Raw genomic sequence first — 16,961 nt, 5'->3', positions numbered from 1 at the left:
TGCATGCTGGGATAGGCAAGTGACAAAAGAATCTCAACTCAGGGTCAACTTACCAGTTTTGTCATGGAAGCGGCTCACATGTCATCAGATGATCCAAGTATGGATTGTCTGTTATGTTGAGAATTTAGCAGCTAAAGAGGCTGATATTTGCCTCAAGGGTCGGCGACAAGCAAACCAGAGCAAAACAATTCACCAGGTGGACTTAAAAGCAACTCCAGCGGGATGATTATGTAAATGAGCAACAACTTAGCAGCTTTGTCAGGTGTATATCGGTGTTGTGTTTTCAGATTGTTCTGCTGCACCAGAGTGCCCAAAAAGTAACAAACACAGAAAATATACAAACTTTTTAAATTGGGTTATCGAAGAATTGTGGCCAAAGTTTGAACTGAGCAAGACATTTTACTTTGTATGGAGACACTGTTTCTGTTTCACCCATAAAATGACCATTTGTATAAGAATCACTCGTCACTCACCTGTTTGTTTTTCCTAAATCTGACTATGTGCATGTGTAGGCAAAATATAACCACACGCGTTTGTTGTTGTAGGGAAAAAAAAATCGTCAATTTGCAGTGTTGTATCGACAAAGTGTGTTTCTTTTGAAAGAGAGAATACGCAAACTGTTCATTTCCTGTGAAAACAGAAGTGTATTTTGAAAGAAGACAATGCATGTAACAGACTGAAGTTGACACAGCGTCCCAGAACATCAACAACCAACACACCCAGGGTGCCTTGGACGTCGTATTTTGACGAGGAAAGTCCATGACCAAATATTAATATGTGACGTGGACGCAGTGAAAATGTGTTGAATCTGGGAAAAATTCTTGATGAACTGAAGAAAAGGAGGCTGCAAATATATATCAAAACATCTGTTTGCAAACTGTCACACAGCTCACAAGTCGCATTTATCCAGTTGTATGCTCAGTATTTCTCAAACGTGTATTTTTGCTAAAACTTTTGTGCGTTTGATCTCAATGGAACTTGGGAAATGGGACTTTCAGCCTCGGAGATTAACACTTGGTTCAAAAGTGCACATTGTGCCACATGTAGGTGAAAGTGTTTTAAATAGAAAAGTTTTAGAAGGTAAGATCTGCTGAATCAAATAAAACAGGGCCTCATATGTGTCATAGGATTAAAACACAACTTACTGAACAGAGATTTTTAATATATCTCAGCCTCTCTGTACTCTTACAATCTGTTGAAGACATTGTCATGGAACCAAGAACATCAGTGTGTCGTAATAAAACATAAAAAACAGAGGAAACTCCCGGGTATCTGATAACAGTGACGACACAGATATCGTGTTCAGAGAAAATACTTTGAAAACAGATATGGAGTTTGGTCTGTTTATTTAGAAAGACATTCAGTAGATGTGCTGTCATACAGTCCTGGTCCCATCTTATCTGAGTGTGCTGTTACACTGAGAATTTACAGTAGTACTTTTATTTCAGTCAAGGTGGGGCCTCCTTGGATCGGACTTGGCTCTGACCTGTGGAGCCATGGACACAGGATCTCTGGGAGTGTCCTGCGGTGTCTGGCACCAGTGCGTTGGCGGCAGATCCATTTAGTCCAGTGGGTTGTGAGGTGGGTTAATGGCACGTGCCACAGATGCTCATTCAGATTGGGATCTGGGGAATTTGGAGGCCAGGTTGACACTTTGAGGTCTTTGTCACATTCCTTGGGCCATTCCTGAACCATGCTCGCAATGTGGTGCATTATCCTGCTGGGGGGCCACTGCCATTGGGGAGTAGTGTTGCCATGAGGGGGGGGTACTTGGCCTGCAACAGTGTTTGAGTGGGTGGAACATGTCAGGTGGTATCCACATGAATGCCAGAACCAAAGGTTTCCCAGCAGAACAATGCACTGGAACTAAATAATCAAAGTTATTCACTTCACCTGTCAGTGGTTTTCATGTTTTGGCTGATTGGTGTATACACCTGTAAGCATGCATACATAAACACATGGCTGCAAATACATGACCTTTCGTCCTTTTATGTGTGTGTGTGTGTGTGTGTGTGTGTGTGTTTGTGAAAGTGGCTTAGTCTGTTTACAAGTTTTCTAGGACAAAAACAGCGGAAGAACGTTGCTGACTGAGCAAAGTTCATCAATAACAACTTGCTCAACAACAACAAGAACAACAACTGATAATGTTGTTTTCTGAGCTCTGTGTGTGTGTGTGTGTGTGTGTGCGTGTGTGTGCATGTGTGTTACCATCTAACCAGTGCGTCAACAACGTCTCAAATATTGACACACTTAATTGTCCACTTGATTTCCCTCAGCTGACACTGTGAGGTTATAGCTGCGTATATATTTTATATATTATATATTTATATATTTTATACTTTAAACATTTAGCCTTTTTGATTTACACTCACATATTTGTGAAGATGACACGTTGCAGTGTGGTGAAAATCATCACAGTAAACATCAGTATATCCTGGCACAATCCACGTGACCTGGGTGTTAAAGAGCAGACATCATAGGACAAAATGTTTCCAAGCAATTACGACATCCTCAGATGTGTCTTTACTGTATATGCATAACATGAGCTTATATATTAGAGACAGTGTCAAACATAAGCCAGGGCTTTGTGTTAAAGTAGCACAGAGAGATATGCTATCTCCAGACCTCGCTGTTGATTATTGTTTTGTAGGTTTGCAGCTCTGCTGATTTGACACATTAACATATTCAGGCATTTGTCTACAAAAACAACCATTACTTGTATCATACGGTGCTAAATTTGATGCAAACTGTTCGGTAAGAGACGGAGCTTAGAGAACATTTCCAGCAGTAATTTGAATAAATGTTTGTGAGAACAGCAAACATAAACAAAAACCTGAACTTGTTTAGCAACAGGGACTCTTTAGGCAGAGACGGTTATTCAGGCGTTGTGTTTGTTTTGAAAAGGGCTGCATCATTTGTATAGGCTGATGTGGGGTGCATAGTATATATGCTTAACATTTTCCCAAACTGCTTCGGGAAAAGTCTCCTCAGTTATATTTGTTTACAGATTGTTACACATAACACCTGTTGTTACCTTTGTGTGCTCTACTAGCATGCTCCGTACAACTGTTCGTAATGGGAGCTTCAGTCATGACTTTATCTAGTCATACTTTAGCCTATAGTTTAGCTTAGGCTGACCAAACGTCCTCTTTTGCCCAGACATGACCACTTTTCACGTCCTGACCGGGCGTCTGGGGGGTGTTTATAAATTGGTGATAATGTCCGGTTTTCCTTGTGTGTGTGTGTGTGTGTGTGTGTGCGTAATCCTCGAGAGGCTGCCTTATCAGCGGATCTCCAACACTCACAACGAGGAAGCAGCAGACACCCGCGGCGCAGCATTATTCTAAGCTTCCAAGATGCCGAAGCGCAAGTACAGCTTCACAGATCAACTGCAGAAAAAATTCCCAACTTACCGTCCCGACCAGTCGGGATATATGGGAGGCTGAGTGCACCGTGTGCAAAGCTGGCACATATGATTCTGTGTCTAATAAAGGTGCCGGGGACCTCAAAGTTGGATTTTCTAATACAGAAGAGGTATTATTTAGAACATTATTTCATATTATTTATTTATTTGTCCAGTAAGACTTAGATAGCTATTATTTTACAAGTTGATTTTTCTAATACAGAAGAGACATTATTTCATTCCAGAGATTTTACATTTATTTTACATTTATATTTATTTTTGTACAATTGAAACTTGTAAAAAGATTATTATTTTAGGCATAATAAAAGCAAGTTGAGTAACCTCTGAGAAGCCTATCTAAATTTCTTTCTTTGAGAGATTTTATTTTGTAATATAACTGAATTTTCTATCCATACATATAAACTTTAAATATATTAAAATTATAAGGCATCTTCGAGTAAACTGTGAGTATCACGAGTATCTCGTGGCCGGGCCGAGTGTCCTCTTTTTTGGAAATCAAAATATGGTCACCCTAGTTTAGCTAAAAAGTTAGAGATAAATAATAATAATAATAATAATAATAATAATAATAATAATAATAAACCTTATTTATAAAGCCTTAAAACAAATTTACAAAGTGCTTTACACGGTTGATCCCGGATTACAAACAATGCAGAATTCAAGCAAATAAAATGAGGCAATTTTAAGAAAAATACAAAGAACAAGAAATAAAATAAAGATAAAATACCGTCACTGATGCAGATAAGCAAAGATTGGCAACTAATTGCCTTATAAATTGCGCTGAGGTAAATAAAAGAATACAATAACTGATGACGACACAAGATAAAAACAATAAAAATAATCAAATGAGACAGATATAAAATAAGCAGTGTGCTAAAACAAATAAAAGGCTTTTTGGAACGGATACATTTAAAGGGGCAAAAAGCGAAATCGTTTCACCGCTAGGTTTGCTGTTGTGCACTGCCTGTAGACCAGAACAAAGTGTGTCATGAGCCACACCTCCCTCTACCTCTGCTACTCCTCTGTTGTTACTTAGGCTACCTGTCCAGGAGAAGAAGAGCTAGCTCCGAGTCAGATTGTAGCCCCTTTAACTCTCGCAGTGCTCTCCACCTTGGAAATGCAAGGCCAATGTTAATCCGAGTTTTGTCCCTTTCTTTATCCGACAACTTCTTCACCAACGACCGTAGTTTCTTTAGAGGTAATGTCAGATCCTGGTGGACGTTCTGCTCTCTGCCATTTCATTTCGAAAATACGCGCTGCCATTGCTCACTGGCTGTAGCCTTTTATAGGGAGGGAGGGCCAAGGGTTCCGAGAGGAAGGAGGAGGCGGTGATTCACATGAACATACATGAACGTGTCTGCCATGAACTTTGGTGCACACATTCATATCCCCCTCAGGATGAACTGTAACCACTGTGTTGATCCCTTAAGTCTACAACCATCAGCCTCGTCTCTATTCTGTATTTAGTACTATTTACCTAAACTAAGCTAAGGAACAGTTCATTCAAAAATCAAAAATAAGCATTTCTTCCTTTTCCCTGTCGTTCTATTTATCACTCAAAATTGTTTTGGTGTGAGTTGCTGAGTGTTGACGATATCAGCCATAGAGACATCTGCCTTCTCTCCAATATAATGGAACTAGATGGCACTCAGCCTGTGGTGCTCAACAGCAATGTCTCTTTCCAGGAATCATGACCTGGTTACTCAAGATGATCCACAAATTTGTTGTGACCTATTTTCTTTCTGCCGAACTGCACCAGCCAACCAACACCATTAATGTCTACACCTTGCGCTGTCATGAGCATGAGCCTCATGTCCATTAGCAGATGCACGCTTTCTTCTGTCTGGTGATATGGTTGGCGGGTGTAGTTCTGTAGACAGAAAAAAGTTCCTACATGAAACTGCTTACAAAAGGTGTGTGGATTATGTTGAGTAACTGGGTCTTTTAGCGCTTTGAGCGCCACAAGCAGAGTGCCATCTAGTTCCATTTTATTGGAGAGAAGGCAGATATCTTGTTGGTTGATAGGGGTGTAATCAGGCGGCTGTGGCTCAAGGCCCTGACACACCAAGCCAACGGTCGGCTGTCGACCAAAGTCGTGCTGTCAGTGAGCATCTGTCGGCCTAGTTTTTGCGGTGTGTCCTGCACTGTTGGCCCTTCGGCGTCGGTGGCTTCGGCGATTGAGCATGTTGAATCGGTGGCGGAGCTAGTCGGTGAAAGAGATCACTCTGATTGGCTGTTTAGGTTTTATTCCCTCGCCCCTGTAGCGAGTGAATCTGCCTGTAGTTAAACCGGGGCTAACCTCTTCAGGCTCCACTTCACTCAGCTGCCCACAGACCTGCTGCTTCTTCCCACTTTAACCTGAATAACAAACCGGAGCTAGCTGGGAGGCTAGTGGAGCTTTAGCCGCAGCATGACCGGAGGGAAGCACAGCCAGTTAGCCTCCGCTAGCTTCCCAGCTAGCCCTGGCTTCAAACGGAGAGCCAGAGCTAGCTGGGAGCGGCTTCCAGAGTGTTAGCCACAGCATAACAGAGGGGCGCACAGCCAGTTAGCCTCCGCTAGTCTCTAAGCTAGCCCCGGCTCTCCATTTGGATCCAAACGGAGCACCGAACCCTGGTTTGTTATTCAGGTTAAAGTGGGAAGAAACAGTGGGTTTGTCGGGCAGCTGAGTGAAGTGGAGCCTGCGGAGGAAACACCGGGAAACACCGTCTGGATGTAATAGTCCGTGGAGGTGCTGCAGTGCTCGGCTGCACAGATAGGAAACCCCTTGGCTGACAGGATGTACCACTCTGTCACTACGCTCTCTCACGCAGGCGCAGAACGTACGTGCCACTTGGCCGTTGGATGTAGTCCGTGTAGTGTGTTCAAATGCAACTGACACAGGGCGAAGTGAGGCGAAGTGAGGCAACGTAGACAACGCAACAGTTGGCTTTCATCGCCACTAGTTCTCTGATGTCGGTTTGGTGTGTCCACACCTTTAGAGGTAGAGTGGGTCGTCTATTAATCGGAAGATCAGCAGCTCTATCTCAGCTCCTCCAGTCTCCATGTTGAAGTATCCTTGAGCAAGATACTGAACCCCAAACAGCTGTTACATTGGTGTGTGAGTGTGCTGAAAACTGAGCATCAGGTGGCACCTTGTATGGTAGCCTCCACCATGAGTGTATGAATGTGTGTGTGAGAGGCTCTATACAAGTGCAGTCCATTTACCATTTAAATCACCGGTTTCAAAACAATACGATATTTTATCTCTTTGGACAATGATACGATCCGATATTACAAAGTCTGCAAAGATGCGAACGTCAACACCATATGACAAAAATATCAAAGTCAGTTCATTCGTAACTGTCAGGGTTCATAGGCAAATCAGCTGTTTTCTGCTAGTGACCCTTTATTAGCTTTAGCATGTTTACTTTGCATAAATCAGCCCAGCGGCTCACTGACTTTTTGCCTCTGCTCATAGCTTAACAGATTACATGCAGTGTTATTATTATTTTTTTTTTAAAACTGTTGGTTCAAGTCACAGCATCTCCTGACAGAACAGCTCAGTTGAATTTCAGCCTGCATGCACCTTTATTCAGTCAGACATTATTGAGACAGAGCAGCCAATGTTTCTGTCGTGAGAAGTGAGCAGAATGCCCATGTGCCCAACCAGGCATTGTCGTGTAATGTCTGGTAAAGGCACTGTTTACATGCGGCATGTGCTTTGTCTATTGTCTCTAAAATCAAACATTTCCACACTGCTACTTTATTCCTGAGTAAACAGTGTTGTCTACTTGCCATCTGCCTGCTGCTGTTTGATGTTGACACAGAATTTCAAAATAAAGGTGTATCCTAAAGATGATGATATATAGATAAGTGTTTTTTACTTCACATCGATGACATTGGATCGTTGATCTTTGAATTGATATATGGATCCACATCGATGGATCGTTACACCCCTAGTCTTGTATCTCCAACACTCAACCCACACCAACACAATCTAGATTGATAAATAGCACTATTTATGATTTCGGGGGTGAACTGTCCCTTTAACAAACCAGCGTAAGATGGTTAAAGGCCCAGTGTGTAAAATGGGTTGAAAACAGTGACATCAGTGGCCAAATTCTAGATTGCAGGGCTCACTCGCTCACCCCTCCCGTCGGGTAAATGACGGCGGCCACGTAGGGACAAAAAGCCTTGCGCACGAGTTTTTCAGGAGTAGGTCTATCTAGCGATGAGGTGAATGTTTATTTAGAAATCTAAACCATGTTACGATATTGTAATGAATCCCTCACGAGCAGGAGACCAGAGGAGCGTTCGGGAAAAAGGCCCGTTTATTTGAGCACTCCAAAAACTCCGGTAACACTCCAGGGTGTAAAAGACTCCGTCCCAAACTCTGACTCTTCTAGCGTAACAGACACACTTCATACCTTTACACACATACTCGTTTACCATACTGAGTGGGGACCCCCCTCCCCTCTCTGCTCCACCAATCTCCAGCCCGCACACTGACTGACAGCGTAGCCTGTAAACAGAGCTCAGCTGTTTATTTAGCCTAGCAATATCTCCGGACTATAGTAGCTGCAATGGACGACTTTGAACGTGATTTTGAAGAGTTTCTTGTAGTGATTTTGAAGAGTTTCTTGTAGAGCCATACCTGTTTGAGCCGGAGCATACAGATGAGGAACTCCATGTGTTTGATGCTGAGCGGGCGAGAAGAGAGGCTGAATGCACAGAATGGGATTCGGTGCTACTGCTGCCATCGTTGGGGAGATATATCATCAGGAGGAAAAGCGCAGCAGAGAGTGCATCACAAGGAGTGAAGTTGCATCTTCTTTTCCTCGCAGATGACGGTTCGGGTTCATTCTCTCCTGTTGCGTGGTAAGTGTGGTCCATTCACAAACTTTATAACTAAAAAAACTTTTCACTACTCTCTATCGACGAACTACTAACACTCTCTGCTGTTTCCTCCTTTTTCTTCCTTCCTTCCGCTGTCTTCGTTGGTTTATTTATACACACGAAACGCGTTCTCTGGCTGGCTGGATTGTCCGTTCGGTCTGCTGTACATACATGGCGGCGCAAGATGGCGACCTCTCTAAAGCAAGGCCCTTGCTATATATATATATATATATATATATATATATATATACACACATATATATATATATATATATATATATAAAAGCATAATTATAAGGCTATGAAAACCAAACGAATTTTATTTTATAGCGATCATACACTTGTATAAACATATTAATGGGTAGAATATTCAGATTCAGATTCAGATTGACAATAAACCATGCCAAATATTACACACTGGCCCTTTAATATGGTAAGATTTGTACCTCATAAACACCAGTATGTTAGCATTTAGCTCAAAACACAACTGTTCCTGAGTACACAGAGCTGGTAGCATGTCTGTAGACCAGGGGCATCAAACATACAGGTCAGATCCAACCTGCTAAAGAGTCCAGTCGGCCCCCAGGATAGCTTTACACACCTGGGGCCGTATTCACAAACATTCTGAGAATACTCTCCAGACAGTCCTAGCTTAGGAGTGAAGAGGTATGGTCGACTCAAGTCATCACTGCTGCACTGTGGCATTTTTCCAGGAAACTTAGTGTTGTGATCATTTTCTTTCTGGCGTTATAGCGCTAGGTGGGAAATGTGTGCGTATCCCTAATGACATCAACCACACGTATTATCCCTGCATGATCTAATGGGTAGTGTTATGGGAGAATATTTCTCAGACCTCTTTGTGTTTCCACCATTTTCTCCTCTTCTTAAGCAACTCTTAAGTCTAAGTCCTAACAGGTTTCCACCTTAGCAGCTCTTTTAAGGTCTGAGATGCTGTGTGAATGCTGCTTCAGAGGTTTTTCCATCCTGACCATGACACAGTTCTCTGTACTCTGGTCTGTAAGGCAAGGCAGCTTTATTTGTATAGCACAGTTCATACACCAGGGCAATTCAAAATGTTTTACTGAGCAATAAGATATAAAACATAATAAAGGATACAGATTTGCAATAAAAGAGTAACGGCAGGGGATAACTCGCTTGCTTCCTCAATAGCTTTCACTTAGTTTGTTGTGATGATGCCAGCATTACTATACAGGAGTGGGAATGTGTGCACAGGTGAGGAGAAGATTCACTGAGTGTGGAAAAAGAGACATTTTCTTATGATATCTCAGACCGATTATTATCTGTTTTGTAAAAGCATGAATGTACTTGTACTTCCTTACGCTAAAAGAAAGGGAAACATTTGGAGATGGTGTCCTTTATGGCTATTCTGCAGTGGTTTTACAGGTTCAGCTGGGCTGTTTGTTGCCCATGAACTTAAATGGGTTTGACTCCCCTGCTGTCGACTATTGGTGTTGTTGGGTAAAAAAAGTCCTTTCATTTCATGGTATGTTACATCACCTCATAAACTGAGTATATACAGTGCACAGTCTATATCATATCCAGAGATAATCTTATATCACTCGTTTTATGAACACAGGACGGAAGAGTTTGACCAGTTCTATCTGTAAAGAGACAAAGCCCAGATAACAGGACGGGTATAAGTACAGGCAGTTAACTGAAAACACAGCTGGCTGTGAGTTCATAAAATCCCTTGAAGTAATGCAACACACCAGTTAGTGCAGGGTGAATGTATAAACTGCAGGAGTTCAGTCAGGAGAGACTTATTTTTGAGTGAACAATTATCTATTACAAAATGCACAATATGATGAATGGTGAAAAGTTTGTTGGTGATTAATCCCCATCGTGACGTAAATGTTTAGAGGGCACAGATGCCATGGTTAGTTTAAGTATATTCCCCCTGATGGAGCCTAGACACTGGTGGTAGGAGAAATCCAGCACTTGGGCAGTGACTTGTGGTGTCAGAAACCAACAAAAAAACAGTGTCCTTTAACATCGGCATGATATGTGGCTGATTGCCGTCATAGTTTAACTGCACCTGGCGGCATCAGGGGGAAACGCGGCGGGGCAAGGATGAAAGTTAAGGCGGCGATACTCTGAGTGGGGCAGACAGGAGGGGCGGTAGATGGGTCCAACAAACACCAATATTTCCCCCGAGAGAGCAGTGTTCGCATCCTGTAAGATTCTAAAGCCAAACCTTGTTCTTTTTTTTCCTACACCCAACCACGTGTTTTTGTTGTTGAAGGAAAAAAACTTCAGTTTGCAGTGTTGTACCGATGTAGTGCGCTTATTGTATCTTGAAAAAGACAATGCATGTAACAGGCAGAGCTTGACATGGTGTCCCAGAACGTCAACAACCAACGCACCCAGGGTACCTTGCACATCTTATGTGGATATGGAAAGTCCATGACCAAACGTCAATATGTGACGAGGTCGGAGTGAGGATGTGTCGGTGGTGGAGGTGAAGAGAGGATGGCTGAAGGATGAGGATGATGGGCAGTGGATGAGCTGAAGACTGGAGGTGAACGAGGTGGGCGAGGGTTGCATCTGTTCGTCCTACAAAGACAACTGACAGCAACAGAGAGGTGAGCAGTTTTAAACCTTGACAGCAATGATAAGATTGGCTCAGGGAGGTCATGGCGAAATCTGGTAGGATTAATTGAAGGTGATGCCCATAGTCAGCTAATAGAGTCAAAGCTGGAGTTGAGCAGTTGAATGATTGAGAGTCTTCCTGACTTAACTTTCGCTAAGCTTTATAATAGGCGCTACGGACTCTTCAGTCCTTGTAAGAATTTTCACAAATTTGCTGATACTGTATGAAGAATGGGGTGGGGGAACCCTTGTGTGGAGTTTGCAAGTTCTCCCCATGCCAACATGGGTTTCCTCCAGGTACTCCAGCTTCCTCCCACAGTCCAAAGACATGCAGGTTAATTGGTGACTCTAAATTGTCCGTAGGTGTGAATGTGAGCGTGAATGGTTGTCTGTCTCTATGTGTCAGCCCTGTGATAGTCTGGTGACCTGTCTAGAGTGAACCCTGCCTCTCACCCAGTGTCAGCTGGGATAGGCTCCAGCCCTCCTGCGATTGCTAGCAGGACAAGTGGTTACGGAAAATGAATGCATGAATGAATGACAGCGATGGGTTTGCCTTCTCGGGCGCATATATAAGATAACAGCGTTTTTATTTTAACATGTGTTCTACTGTGAACACAGGCATATTTCTGAGGTGGCAAGTTGAATCACTCACAAAGGCCTGTTCTCTGGTCTAGCAAGAGCAGGCCCTCCAACCACTCTCTCTACGGGCCCCCAGACTCCATGGGCCCCGGCGCTACCACACTACCTGTATTGTCTATATTTACACCCCTGGCTACGGACCAAAATGGAAAAAGGTCCACTGTTTGAACACCAACTTTTTAACAATAGCAAAAATCCACATAATTCAGTCCTTGTAAGAATCTTTACAATTTTACTGATACTGTATTAAGAATGCCAGGTGTGATTTTTAATGTTTTTTTTCGTACTGGTAACAGAGATGATGAGTTATCCAGCAATAACATTTGAAAACTGGAATCAGTGATTTTTTCTTTTTTGGCATTCTTGCCTTAAAATGACCTTAACGATTACTTGATTTTCAAAAATGTTGCAGATGTATTTTAGCATACAAAGTCTTTCATGACCTAAAGTGATGCAGAGCCTTTGTCGTACTTCAGAGTTTGATGAACTCTTTCGTAAATTTCAGTGTTACTGGTGTGACGACAGCAGCAGGTAGAAGATAGACCAAAGTGTGTCATTCAGCTTCGGTCCCAACGATGCAATGCGTGATTCATACCTACAGCAAACAGCAGCTGCGGTAGAAGAGGTTAAAGTACCAAGTACACTGATGTAAAGCCGCGTGCCTGATAACAATGCAGGGGCCTTGTCTGTAATAATATGACACAGGGTGCAATTAGTTGTAATCTGTGGCAATCAGAACATTTGCACAAACATCAGCAGTGGAAAATCACAGTTCCCACAAGATTATAAAAAAATTGAAATATGGAATATGTATGAAAACAATATTTTAAGCTTTACAGGAGTAAGTAAATGTGATTAGGCTCACTTGAATCAGGCCACATAGATTTGAGAGGAAGAAATTCATCATTATCATAGAATATTACTAGCATTCCATCCATCCATCCATCCATCCATTTTCATTCGCTTATCCTGGGTCGGGTCGCGGGGGCAGCAGACCAAGCAAAGCACCCCAGACGTCCCTCTCCCCAGCAACACTTTCCAGCTCCTCCTGGGGGACCCCAAAGTGTTCCCAGGCCAGATGAGATATATAATCCCTCCAGTGTGTTCTGGGTCTGCCCCGGGGCCTCCTACCAGTGGGACATGCCCAAAACACCTCAACTGACCTCTTTCAATATGAAGGAGCAGTGGATCTACTCCGAGCTCCTCACCCTATCTCTAAGGCTGAGTCCAGCCACCCCACTGAGGAAACTCATTTCAGCCGCTTGTATCCGCGATCTTACACTTTTGGTCGCTACCTTGAGCTCATGACCATAGGTGAGGGTGTGGATGTAGATGAACCAGTAAATTGAAAGTTTTGCCTTCTGGCTCAGCTCCCTCTTCACCACAATGAACTGGTGCAGAGCCTGCAGAAGCCGCACCAAATTGCCGATCCATCTCACACTCCATTCTACCCTCACTCATGAACAAGACCCCAAGATACTTGAATTCCCTTGCTTGAGACAATAACTTTCCCCCAATCCAGAGGGGGCAATCCACTAGTTTCCGGCAGAGAACCATGGCATCAGAATTGGAGGCATTGACTCTCATCCCGACTGCTTCACACTCGGCTGCAAACCGCCCCAGTGCATGCTGGAGGTCACTGTGTGATGAAGCCAACAGAACATCATCTGCGAAAAGTAGAGATACAACAGTTCTACAAGTGCCATTTATTAACAGTAAAATGCGACAACAGGTCTTGAGAGACGGCATTCACCCCACTTTGGATGGAGCTGCTCTCATTTCTAGGAACCTGGCAAATTTTATTAGTAATTTAAATCCCTGACAACCCAGAGTTGAGACCAGGACAGAGAGTTGCAGTCCTAAACGCCTCTCTGAGCTTCTAGTTCAGTTACCCAGCCATAGTTTTCATAGTTTTATACAAACGGTGTCTGTCCCCCGACCACCTAAATTATTTAAATCTAAAATTAAACAAAGAGGAGTTGTGCATAACAACCTCATAAAAATTAAAACCTCTTCTGTGACAGAAAGACAAAACAGGAGAATTAAATGCGGACTGTTAAATATCAGGTCTCTATCGTCTAAAGCAGTGTTAGTAAACGAATTAATATCAGATAATCATATTGATTTACTCAGTCTCACTGAAACCTGGCTGTGTCAAGATGAATATGTTAGTCTAAATGAGTCCACTCCTCCCAGTCATAATAATACCCACATTCCTCGAGGCAGCGGCCGAGGAGGGGGAGTTGCAGCCATTTTTAACTCTAGTCTGTTAATCAGCCCTAAACCTAAACTAGATTATAATTCATTTGAAAGCCTCGTTCTTAGTGCTTTACATCCGACCTGGAAAACCTCGCAGCCACTTTTATTTGTTATAGTGTACCGTGCTCCTGGCCCGTATTCTGAATTTGTATCTGAATTCTCAGAGTTTTTATCCAGTTTAGTTCTTAAATCAGATAAAGTTATTATTGTAGGCGATTTTAACATTCATGTCGACGTTGATAATGACTCCCTGGCTACCGCGTTTATCTCATTAATAGACTCCATTGGCTTCAGTCAGGGTGTACATGAACCCACTCACTGTTTTAACCATACCCTCGATCTAGTTCTGACATATGGAATTGAAATTGATAACCTAAAAGTCTTTCCACAGAATCCCTTGCTATCAGATCATTATCTGATTACTTTTGATTTCTTTTTACTCGATTACACGCCACTCAGCAACAGTTACTATACTAGATGTTTATCAGATAGTGCTGTCACAAAATTTAAGGAAAAGATTACTTCGTCGTTAAATTCAATACCAATACCTTCAGTAACAGAGGTTTCCCGTGCCGACTTTAACCTCTCCCAAATTGATCATTTTGTTGATAGCGCCGTAGGCTCGCTGCGAACAACGCTCGACTCTGTAGCTCCTCTTAAAAAGAAGTTAACAAAGCAAAGAAAGTTTGCTCCTTGGTATAACTCTCAAACCCGTAGGTTAAAACAAATATCGCGAAAATTTGAAAGGAATTGGCGATTAACCAAACTGGAAGAATCTCGTTTAATCTGGACAGACAGTCTCAAAACTTATAAGAGGGGCCTCCGCAATGCCAGAGCAAACTATTACTCAGCATTAATAGAAGAAAACAAGAACAACCCCAGGTTTCTTTTCAGCACTGTAGCCAGGCTGACTGAGAGTCAAAGCTCTATTGAGCCTTGTATTCCTTTAGCCCTTAGCAGTAATGATTTTATGAGCTTTTTTAATGACAAAATTCTAACTATTAGAGGCAAAATTCATGACCTCCTGCCCTCAGATGGTAGGCCTACCTATCTAACCTCAAACACAGCTGTAGAATCTAATATATATTTAGATTGCTTCTCCCCAATTTCTCTTCAAGAATTGACCGCAGTGATTTCTTCATCTAAATCATCAACGTGTCTCTTAGACCCCATCCCAACTAGGCTACTTAAGGAGGTCTTTCCTTTAGTTAACACTCATATATTAGATATGATCAATATATCCCTATTAACAGGCTATGTACCACAGTCTTTTAAGGTAGCTGTAATTAAACCTCTCCTAAAAAAGCCCACCCTGGATCCAGAGGTGTTAGCCAACTATAGACCAATATCTAATCTTCCCTTTATGTCAAAGATCCTTGAGAAAGTAGTCGCAGACCAGCTGTGTGATTTTCTCCAGGATAATAATTTATTTGAGGAATTTCAGTCAGGATTTAGAGTGCATCATAGCACTGAGACAGCTCTAGTTAAAATTACAAATGACCTTCTGATTGCTTCAGACAAAGGACTCGTCTCTGTTCTTGTTTTATTAGATCTTAGTGCAGCGTTTGACACAATTGACCATCAAATTCTACTGCAGAGACTGGATCACTTAATTGGCCTAAAAGGTTCAGCACTAAGCTGGTTTAAATCTTATTTATCTGATCGTTTTCAATTTGTTGACGTTCGTAATGAATCATCCTTACGTACCAAAGTTTGTTTTGGAGTTCCGCAAGGTTCTGTGCTCGGACCAATCCTATTTACTCTATATATGCTTCCTTTAGGTAACATCATTAGAAATCACTCTATAAATTTCCATTGTTATGCGGATGATACACAGTTGTATTTATCGATGAAGCCAGAAGAAAGTAATCAATTAACTAAACTCCATAACTGCCTTAAAGACATAAAAAATTGGATGAGCACCAATTTCCTGATGTTAAATTCAGACAAAACTGAAGTTATTGTTCTTGGCCCCAAACAACTCAGAGACTCTTTATCTGATGACATAGTTTCTCCAGATGGCATTGCTCTGGCCTCTAGCACTACTGTAAGAAACCTCGGAGTAATATTTGATCAAGATTTGTCTTTTAATTCTCATTTAAAGCAAACCTCACGGACTGCATTTTTTCATCTGCGTAATATTGCGAAAATTAGGCCTATCCTGACCCGAAAAGATGCAGAAAAATTGGTCCACGCTTTTGTTACCTCAAGGCTGGATTACTGTAACTCTCTATTATCAGGTAGCTCTAGTAAGTCCTTAAAAACTCTCCAGCTAATTCAGAATGCAGCAGCTCGTGTACTAACAGGAACTAAGAAACGAGATCATATTTCTCCTGTTTTAGCTTCTCTGCACTGGCTCCCTGTAAAATCCAGAATTGAATTTAAAATCCTACTGTTAACTTATAAAGCTCTAAATGGTCAAGCTCCGTCATATCTTAGAGAGCTCATAGTGCCATATTATCCCACCAGAACACTGCGCTCTGAGAACGCAGGGTTACTCGTGGTCCCTAAAGTCTCCAAAAGTAGATCAGGAGCCAGAGCCTTCAGCTATCAGGCTCCTCTCCTGTGGAATCATCTTCCTGTTACGGTCCGGGAGGCAGACACCGTCTCCACATTTAAGACTAGACTTAAGACTTTCCTCTTTGATAAAGCTTATAGTTAGGGCTGGCTCAGGCTTGCCCTGTACCAGCCCCTAGTTAGGCTGACTTAGGCCTAGTCTGCCAGAGGACCCCCCTATAATACACCGGGCTCCCTCTCTCTCTCTCTCTCTCTCTCTCTCACTCTCATCCTATTACTGCATCTTGCTAACTCGGCCATTCTGGATGTCACTAACTCGGCTTCTTCTCTGGAGCCTTTGTGCTCCACTGTCTCTCAGAATAACTCATACCGCAGCGGTGCCTGGACAGTGTGACGTGTGTGGTTGTGCTGCTGCCGTGGTCCTGCCAGATGCCTCCTGCTGCTGCTGCCATCATTAGTCATTAGTCATACTTCTACTGTTATTATACACATATGACTATTGTCACACAAGTATACTGTCAGATATTAATACATACTTTCAACATATTGTACCACAGTAGCCAGAACTATAACTATAATATTATTACTTTCATTAATGTTGTTGTAAGCTACTGTCATTACCTGCATCTCTCTCTCT

This window comes from Epinephelus lanceolatus, chromosome 1 (genome assembly GCF_041903045.1).
Source record: "Epinephelus lanceolatus isolate andai-2023 chromosome 1, ASM4190304v1, whole genome shotgun sequence".
Classification (NCBI taxonomy): Eukaryota; Metazoa; Chordata; class Actinopteri; order Perciformes; family Serranidae; genus Epinephelus; species Epinephelus lanceolatus.
The sequence above is the reverse complement of the archived record's forward strand: the minus strand, read 5'-3'. Positions refer to the sequence as shown.